This window comes from Herpailurus yagouaroundi, unplaced genomic scaffold (assembly GCF_014898765.1).
Source record: "Herpailurus yagouaroundi ecotype Mexico unplaced genomic scaffold, PumYag 164, whole genome shotgun sequence".
Classification (NCBI taxonomy): Eukaryota; Metazoa; Chordata; class Mammalia; order Carnivora; family Felidae; genus Herpailurus; species Herpailurus yagouaroundi.
The window spans coordinates 22,246,540-22,257,558 of NW_024412405.1; positions in this window are offsets into that span (position 1 = coordinate 22,246,540).

Genomic DNA, 11,019 nt, shown 5'->3' on the forward strand with positions numbered 1-11,019 from the left:
TGGAAACCCATGTTTTCAATGGTTTTCCTTGAAATGACATTCATTTCTATAATGTCTCTGCCAAATCCTCAAGTCTGAATAACCAGTCTGTCTGAAGTTGTCCTTTCAAGGAAAACTGGTATTTCAAGAAGACAGTGGCTAGTTCCCATCACAGCTCTGGTGTCACACAGGTGCTTTTCCCTGAGACAGTCATAATGCTTCAGGATGCAGCAGAAATACTTTATGCATTCTTCCCATTTCACCACAGAATACCAAAAAGGCCAATTTAACTTAAAATTTACAAGAGACAGGGGTGCCTGGGTTGATCAGTTTAGTGCCCTACTCTTGATTTTGGCTCGGGTCATGATCTCACTGTTCCTAGGTTTGAGCCTCACGTTGGGCACTGTACTGATATTGTGGAGCCTGTTTGAGATTCTGTCTCCCCCTCTCCGTCCCTCCCCTGCTTGCTTTCTCTCCCTCTCCCCCCTCTCTAAATGAATATAAATAAACTTAAAAAAATAAAATTTACAAGAGACAAAAATAATGACAATAAATAGCATTTTTTGTCTATATTACACTTCCAAAATTCTACTCTTTATTACCTCATTTATGTTAGTCATTACAATGATTCTATGACAGATAACATGTTATCAATCTCAGAGAGCCAAATAGAAAGATTAACTTTTCCAAGGTTTTTAAGCTGACATATAGGATCTAGAAGTCAAACCTGAAGTAATCTGATGCCATGCTCTCACTATAAATTTCTACTAGATTTTACATAAAATATTGTTACTTAGCCAGCTAGATATTTTCCATTACCCTTTCAAATGCAGTTCAAGCATTTATAGGTTATGAGGATGTAAATCTTACTTCTGATTTGGACATTCTTAAGTATACTACATTGACAAACCATAGAATCTGTACATCACAATTGCTCTTTCACTTAGAGGTTCATGATTTTCTCCCACATAATTTTCTTAGTTTATTGACATACATTCTACCTAAAATGTGTACAAATTTTTAGTAAAATTCAATCTTGTGATAATTACTATACCACTGTGTAAACTAGATATAAGCCAGGTACTTGGCTTCTAGAAAGCATACTGAGCTTGATCCAAATCAATTTTATGAATGTGTAAAGTTTCAGAAAAGAATTCAAAGTTGCCATAAATTTCTGTTCCTTTTGGTTTGATACCTTGGTTATGAAATCGAGCCTATTATCTGATTTCTGTAAAAAATAATTTATTTACACCAAGTAGTAAGGTTAATAATTTCATCCAAGTTTTGATGACTCTTCATCTAGTTCATGATTCTACACTATTCTCATTGTCTTTTTCCTTCACCTCATACAGAAACCTCAAAATGCTCCCCCTGCTTTGTGTACAACAGTACACGGTACTTTCAAGTCAGACCTAAAATGCCTCACCTAATGCTATAAGAAGTAATCAGTTTAGTCCCTCCCAACTAAGCATGTGTGAGCACACAAACTCATTAGGTAAAACATAACAAACTCCCTTCTAAAAGGATGGAAAATTAAAGTGTCTGTTTCACAGCACTGTTATGAATGCTATACCAAAAACAGTGTCGTTTGACTAATACCCAGGAAATGCTAGGTACTTCCAGATACATTTTTAAACTTATAATGTTCCCAGGTTATACAAACCTACCATACCAGGTCACTTTTATGACAATATTCGGAATACTGTGCTTGTTCTTTAGTGTAGCTAAAAAACACATCTAGATAAACTGTAGTCAACCTTGGGCTACTTTTCTCGTTTTATCTAATTACCTCAGTAGACTGTTTTAGACAATAGAAAAGAGGTGGAGTTGATTGGCACTGAGCATGAAGAGGTTATAGCATAATCAAGACTAAATTGAACCCCATCAGATTACAGAAGATGAATAGGACAGGGGGAATAAAGGGAAATAAATTTATGTATTTATAGTCTCAGCCTCTGAGAGAGTCTGGGGCCAAGAGCTCTGTACGCTACACTGGGAAGGAGTTCAAAATGAATATAACTGTCCCATCTCAATCTACATTACAGGGACATTCTGAAAATACAGAGAATTTGAAATTGACTTGGAGTTTGCCAGGATGTTAAGAAACACCAGGGTGTTCCAATTTCCGGGCAGGTTGAAGACAGTGTATATTAGCGATGAGAAGTGTGAAATGTGATGTTTCTACTGATCGTTTCTGGGAATAGCCCATAACAATTTTAACTAAAGCAAGTGGAAACTGGCCTCAATTATTCAGGATTATTGTAGTAAGAGAGGCAAAAACAGTATTATGGAAACTTTTCTGGGCTACGAGTTAGATTTGGGGTTCTTTTTAGATTCCATAACAAAATGCTGTATCACTGGAGAACTATTGCCCTTTCTTATTTTCCTTTATTTGTATAATTGAGATAATAAATCTTACCTAATTGATAGTAGCATTATATCTTTAAAAAACTTTAATACATGTAAAAAGGTCTTTAAAACACATGAATGTTAGGGGTGCCTGTGTGGCTCAGTTGCTTAGGTGTCAAGACTCTTGATTTCAGCTCAGGTTATGGTCTCATGGTTATCAGATCAAGCCCTGCATCAAGCTCCTGTGTTAATGGCATGACACCTGCTTGGAATTCTCTCTGCCCTTCACCTCCTTGTATGCCTCAGTCTCTCAAAATAAAACACTTTTTAAAAATGCCTGAATTTGAAAAAATTGTTTTTATATTGTAGGTTTATGCCAAAGGTTTTGTTATTCCATTATCTTCTCTACTTTGACACCACACATATGATATGTAATTTAGTCAACTGAGAATGACCACTTCAGAGACCAGTTCAAGACTCTTGTCTCATTCTGGAAAATATTTTCATGTTGGCAGAAACAAATCTTCATGTAGATACTCAGGAGATGTCAACTGTAATGGCATAAAGAAGGTTGAAAATGACAAGACATGGTTTGTCATTGGAAGTGGTTCTAAGAGTGAAGTTAATAATATATAGGGCAGACATTCAATCAGGCAGCTGTCTCAGATCAGCTAGGAAATGGCCTTGACAGACAAATCCATAAAATAGTTGCCAAATATTTGACACCTAAATATTAAAGCGGGTCACCGATGACTTTGACTCACAGGGATCCCACAGAGGATGACATCAGACTTTTAGGACTGGAAATATAGAAGCTTAAAGTTGGAGTAACTTGAGAACTCACATTGATTAGTTTAACCTAATACATATGTGTTTTCCTAATATGCTTGTCTGATGGTTAAGTGCTGATAAAACAGATGCAGTCCTGTGGATCTCACTATCTTTCCAAGCATACTACTACATTTGGGGATGATTTTAGATGGTATCTATGATATTTTGAGAGATTTGTAAAAGTTTCATAGATTGACTCTAAAGCATCCCCCCCACCCCCGCATGACTACAGATAAAAGAAAACCAACAGGGGCGCCTGGGTAGCACAGTCAGTTAAGCGTCCGACTTCACCCAGGTCACGATCTCGCGGTCCGGGAGTTCGAGCCCCGCGTCAGGCTCTGGGCTGATGGCTTGGAGCCTGGAGCCTGTTTCCGATTCTGTGTCTCCCTCTCTCTGCCCCTCCCCCGTTCATGCTCTGTCTCTCTCTGTCCCAAAAATAAATAAAAAACGTTGAAAAAAAATTAAAAAAAAAAAAAAGAAAACCAACAAAAAATATGCCCAATAGCAAAACAAAAAGATGGAAGCACAAGCTAAAATTAATTTTGTAGTTGGGTGTGGCGGGGGGGGGGGGGGGCCAGAAGGCTACTGTCACAAAGAAAGCCAAAAGCTCACAACCTTGATTTCTATGAAAAGGCAGCCCTTAAGACAGTCCCAAATGGTACCACCTTAAATGTGGTATTTATTAAAGCTCCTTACATGTAGGCTGGCTTTACTGGCTCATTTCTAATTTTATAAAGTATGGCATAAGTTATGTTATCCTTATACTAGGTTATAAAAAGATTTTGGCTTCCTTATTACATCCTTTCCTTCTCTCTGTGTGTCTGTCTCTTGGTCTCTTTCTCTGATCACACACATTAGGGTAAATAAGATGCCATGTTATAAAGAGTCTATGGAGAGGACCACGTGGCATACTAAGCAACTGTGGCTGAACTGTGGCATCACTGGAGCCTTTAAATGACTCATACCTGGCTGACAGCTTTACTTCAACTTAATGAGAATTACTGAGGAAGAACCATATAGCTAAGCTAATTCTGGATTCCTAACCCACAAAAAAATTGAGAAAAATGTTTATTTTTTTAACTGCTTAGAGTTTGGGGATAATTTGTGACATGGAAATAGGTAACTAATACACTTGCAGAAACAGGAAGTCAATATGATCAGAGAATAGGTAAGTAGCTCCTAGAGATAGGAAAATACTCAGAGAACAATGGTTAGGCAAGGGAACAAGCCCATGTACCTGATGTTCTATGGCAAGGGAAGACTCCAGGATCACATACAGAATTAGAAACGAAAATGTATTCCCTATGAGGACATACTTTAATGTTAAAATAAGATTTAAAAAATGTTAGAAGAGTAACAAACCAAATATTTTAAAAGACCACATGCTACCAAGGCTATTTACCTCTCCCTTCATCACATATTCCAATTTGACTCAGTTTAAAAAAATAAAAAACAGAAAAAAACGTTCATCCATTAAACTTTGGCCAAGAGTAGAAAATAACATCAGTTACCATAAAAAGACAAATTTTTATTCATTTATATCATACTTGTTAGTATGAGCAAGATTAAAAGAATGAACATTCCACCTATCCATACTATATCCCAAACTCACTACCACCAAAAATGAAATGACTTTTACAAAAAGCTAAATGAACACAGAGATTCAACCTCTAAATAGACAACTTTCAAGAAAGCACCAAGCATAGAAAATTTGTCAGTGAATTTCTACAAAATGTTCAATGTCCAGATAGTTCCACCAATTATAAATTTGTGGAGTACTGAAAACAAGGAAACCCCTACATTTTTTAATGAAAAAAGCATATCAATAACTAAGCCTGAAAAAAAAAAAATCAGAAAAACTCAAAGCAATGTCATCTATTAATATCTAGTCAGAAATATTAAATATGGTATTAGCAAAACAAAACACCACAAAACAGTAGGCTATAAATAAGTAATTTATCCTAAAAATATACAATTACTTCAAATTTTAGAAAGTCTATTAAAATCTTACAACATTAATAGATGGGAAGGGTAAAAACCCTAGGCGTATCTTCATGAATACTGAGAAAACTTTGGAAACATTTAACATGTATTTCTGAAAAAAAGTACACAAAAAAATAAGAACTAGGAATACCTTTTTTAAAACACTAGGAATGGTTTGAAGCTTGGGAAGATGGCAGCATAGGAGGACACTGGGCTCACCGCGCGTCCTGCTGATCACTTAGATTCCACCTACACCTGCCTAAATAACCCAGAAAACCGCCAGAGGATTAGCAGAACAGAGTCTCCGGAGGCAAGCACAGACTAGAGGCCCACAGAAGAGGGTAGGAAGAACAGGGAGGCAGTGCGCGCTCCACGGACTGGCGGGAGGGAGCCGGGGCAGAGGGGCAGCCTGCCGGCCAAGCAGAGCCCCCGAGTCTGGCTTGCAAAAGTGGAGGGGCCAGATGGAGTGTGTTCCTACAGCAAGCGGGACTTAGCATCTGGGAAGTCATAAGTTAACAACTCTGCTCGGAAAGCCGGAAGGCTGGAGCACAAAGGGAGGGAGAGTTGCTGAGCCCCAGGACGACAGAGCTCAGTTTGGCAGGGAACAAAGGCGCTTGCCAGTGCCATCTCCCTCGCCCATCCCCCAGCCAAAATCCCAAAGGGAACCAGTTCCTGCCAGGGAAATTGCTTGCTCTGCGCAAACACCCAATGCTGTGCTTCTGTGGAGCCACCCCTCCGGCAGCGGTCTGACTCCCTCCTGCTACCACAGGGACCCTCCTGAAGTGGATCACCTAAGGAGAAGCGAGCTAAGCCTGCCCCTCCTGCCCCCATGCACCTTGCCTACCCACACCAGCTAATATACCAGATCCCCAGCATCACAAGCCTGGCAGTGTGCAAGTAGCCCAGATGGGCCATGCCACCCCACAGTGAATCCCGCCCCTAGGAGAGGGGAAGAGAAGGCACACACCAGTCTGACTCTGGCCCCAGCGGTGGGCTGGGGGCAGACATCAGGTCTGACTGCAGCCCCGCCCACCAACACCAGTTATACACCACAGCACAGGGAAGTGCCCTGCAGGTCCGCACCACTTCAGGGACTATCCAAAATGACCAAAAGGAAGAATTCCCCTCAAAAGAATCTCCAGTAAGTAACAGCTAATGAACTGATCAAAACGGATTTAAATAACATAGCAGAAAGTGAATTTAGAATAATAGTCATAAAATTAATCACTGGGCTTGAAAACAGTATAGAGGACAGCAGAGAATCTCTTGCTACAGAGATCAAGGGACTAAGGAACAGTCACGAGGAGCTGAAAAACTCTTTAAACGAAATGCAAAACAAAATGGAAACCACCACGGCTCGGATTGAAGAGGCAGAGGAGACAATAGGTGAACTAGAAGATAAAGTTATGGAAACAGAGGAAGCTGAGAAAAACAGAGATAAAAAAATCCAGGAGTATGAGGGGAAAATTAGAGAACTAAGTGATATGCTAAAAAGAAATAATATACGCATCATTGGTATCCCAGAGGAGGAAGAGAGAGGGAAATGTGCTGAAGGGGTACTTGAAGAAATAATAGCTGAGAACTTCCCTGAACTGGGGAAGGAAAAAGGCATTGAAATCCAAGAGGCACAGAGAACTCCCTTCAGAAGTAACTTGAATCGATCTTCTGCACGACATATCATGGTGAAACTGGCAAAATACAAGGATAAAGAGAAAATTCTGAAAGCAGCAAGGGGTAAACGTGCCCTCAAATATAAAGGGAGACCTATAAGACTGGTGACTGATTTCTCTTTTGAAACTTGGCAGGCCAGAAAGAATTGGCACAAGATTTTCAGTGTGCTAGACAGAAAATATATGCAGCCAAGAATCCTCTATCCAGCAAGTCTGTCATTTAGAATAGAAGGAGAGATAAAGGTCTTCCCAAACAAACAAAAACTGAAGGAATTTGTCACCACTAAACCAGCCCTCCAAGAGATCCTAAGGGGGACCCTGTGAGACAAAGTACCAGAGACATCACTACAAGCATAAAACATACAGACATCATAATGACTCTAAACCCATATCTTTCTATAATAACACTGAATGTAAATGGATTAAATGCGCCAACCAAAAGACATAGGGTATCAGAATGGATTAAAAAATAAGACCCATCTATTTGCTGTCTATAAGAGACTCATTTTAGACCTGAGGACACCTTTAGATTGAGAGTGAGGGGATGGAGAACTATTTATCATGTTACTGGAAGTCAAAAGAAACCTGGAGTAGCCATACTCATATCAGACAAACTAGACTTTAAATTAAAGGCTGTAACAAGAGATGAAGAAGAGCATTATATAATAATTACAGGGTCTATCCAACAGGAAGAGCTAACAGTTATAACTGTCTATGCGCCGAATACGGGAGCCCCAAATATATAAAACAATTACTCATAAACATAAGCAACCTTATTGATAAGAATGTGGTAATTGCAGAGGACTTCAACACCCCACTTACAGAAATAGAAAGATCATCTAGAAACAAGGGCCCTGAATGAGACATTGGATCAGATGGACTTGACAGATATATTTAGAACTCTGCATCCCAAAGCAACAGAATATACTTTCTTCTCGAGTGCACATGGAACATTCTCCAACATAGATCATATACTGGGTCACAAAACAGCCCTTCATAAGTATACAAGATTTGAAATCATACCATGCATACTTTCAGACCACAATGCTATGAAGCTTGAAATCAACCTCAGAAAAAAGTCTGGAAAACCTCCAAAAGCATGGAGGTTAAAGAACACCCTACTAAAGAATGAGTGGGTCAACTAGGCAATTAGAGAAGATATCAAAAAATACATGGAAACAAACAAAAATGAAAATACAACAATCCGAACGCTTTGGGATGCAGCTAAGGCAGTCCTGAGAAGAAAATACATTGCAATCCAGGCCTGACTCAAGAAACAAGAAAAATCCCAAATACAAAATCTAACAGCATACCTAAAGGAAATAGAAGCAGAACAGCAAAGGCAGCCTAAACCCAGCAGAAGAGAATAAAGATCAGAGCAGAAATAAACAATATAGAATCTAAAAAAACTGTAGAGCAGATCAATGAAACCGAGAGTTGGTTTTTGAAAAAATAAAATTGACAAACCTCTAGCCAGGCTTCTCAAAAAGAAACGGGAGATGACCCAAATAGATAAAATCATGAATGAAAATGGAATCATTACAACCAATCCCTCAGAGATACAAACAATTATCAGGGAATACTATGAAAAATTATATGCCAACAAATTGGACAACCTGGAAGAAATGGACAAATTCCTAAACACCCACACTCTTCCAAAACTCAATCAGGAGGAAATAGAAAGCTTGAACAGACCCATCACCAGCGAAGAAATTGAATCGGTTATCAAAAATCTCCCAACAAATAAGAGTCCAGGACCAGATGGCTTCCCAGGGGAGTTCTACCAGACGTTTAAAGCAGAGATAATACCTATCCTTCTCAAGCTATTCCAAGAAATAGAAAGGGAAGGAAAACTTCCAGACTCATTTTATGAAGCCAGTATTACTTTGATTCCTAAACCAGACAGAGACCCAGTAAAAAAAGAGAACTACAGGCCAATATCCCTGATGAATATGGATGCCAAAATTCTCAATAAGATACTAGCAAATCGAATCAACAGCATATAAAAAGAATTATTCACCATGATCAAGTGGGATTCATTCCTGGGATGCAGGGCTGGTTCAACATTCGCAAATCAATGTGAAACATCACATTAATAAGAGAAAAGAACCATATGATCCTGTCAATCAATGCAGAAAAGGCCTTTGACAAAATCCAGCACCCTTTCTTAATAAAAACCCTTGAGAAAGTCGGGATAGAAGGAACATACTTAAAGATCATAAAAGCCATTTATGAAAAGCCCACAGCTAACATCATCCTCAATGGGGAAAAACTGAGAGCTTTTTCCCTGGATCAGGAACACGGCAGGGATGCCCACTCTCACCACTGTTGTTTAACATAGTGTTGGAAGTTCTAGCATCAGCAATCAGACATCAAAAGGAAATCAAAGGCATCAAAATCGGCAAAGATGAAGTCAAGCTTTCACTTTTTGCAGATGACAGGATACTATACATGGAAAATCCGATAGACTCCACTAAAAGTCTGCTAGAACTGATACATGAATTCAGCAAAGTTGCAGGATACAAAATCAATGTACAGAAATCCGTTGCATTCTTATACACTAACAATGAAGCAACAGAAAGACAAAGAAACTGATCCCATTCACAATTGCACCAAGAAGCATAAAATACCTAGGGATAAATCTAATCAAAGATGTAAAGGATCTGTATGCTGAAAACTAGAGAAAGCTTATGAAGGAAATTGAAGAAGATATAAAGAAATGGAAGGACATTCCCTGCTCATGGATTGGAAGAATATTGTCAAAATGTCAATACTACCCAAAGCTATCTACACATTGAATGCAATCCCAATCAAAATTGCACCAGCATTCTTCTCGAAGCTACAACAAGCAATCCTAAAATTCATATGGAACCACAAAAGGCCCCAAATAGCCAAAGTAATTCTGAAGAAGAAGACCAAAGCAGGAGGCATCACAATCCCAGACTTTAGCCTCTACTACAAAGCTGTCATCATCAAGACAGCATGGTATTGGCACAAAAACAGACACATAGACCAATGGAATAGAATAGAAACCCCAGAACTAGACCCACAAACGTATGGCCAACTCATCTTTGACAAAGCAGGAAAGAACATCCAATGGAAAAAAGACAGTCTCTTTAACAAATGGTGCTGGGAGAACTGGACAACAACATGCAGAAGGTTGAAACTAGACCACTTTCTCACACCATTCACAAAAATAAACTCAAAATGGATAAAGGACCTGAATGTGATACTGGAAACCATCAAAACCCTAGAGGAGAAAGCAGGAAAAGACCTCTCTGACCTCAGCCGTAGCAATCTCTTACTTGATACATCCCTAAAGGCAAGGGAATTAAAAGCAAAAATGAACTACTGGGACCTTATGAAGATAAAAGGCTTCTGCATAGCAAAGGAAACCAACAAAACTAAAAGGCAACCAACGGAATGGGAAAAGATATTTGCAAATGACATATCAGACAAAAGGCTAGTATCCAAAATGTATAAGGAGCTCACCAAACTCCACACCCAAAAAACAAATAACCCAGTGAAGAAATGGGCAGAAAACATGAATAGACACTTCTCTAAAGAAGACATCTGGATGGCCAACAGCCACATGAAAAGATGCTCAACGTCGCTCCTCATCAGGGAAATACAAATCAAAACCATACTCAGATATCCCCTCACGCCAGTCAGAGTGGCCAAAATGAACAAATCAGGAGACTATAGATGCTGGCGAGGATGTGGAGAAACGGGAACCCTCTTGTACTGTTGGTGGGAATGCAAATTGGTGCAGCCGCTCTGGAAAACAGTGTGGAGGTTCCTCAAAAAATTAAAAATAGACCTACCCTATGACCCAGCAATAGCACTGCTAGGAATTTACCCAAGGGATACAGGAGTACTGATGCATAGGGGCACTTGTACCCCAATGTTTATAGCAGCACTCTCAACAATAGCCAAATTATGGAAAGAGCCTAAATGTCCATCAACTGATGAATGGATAAAGAAATTGTGGTTTATATACACAATGGAGTACTACATGGCAATGAGAAAGAACGAAATATGGCCCTTTGTAGCAACGTGGAAGGAAGTGGAGAGTGTGATGCTAAGTGAAATAAGCCATACAGAGAAAGACAGATACCCTATGTTTTAACTGTTATGTGGATCCTGAGAAACTTAACAGAAACCCATGGGGGAGGGGAAGGAAAAAAAAAAAAGAGGTTAGAGTGGG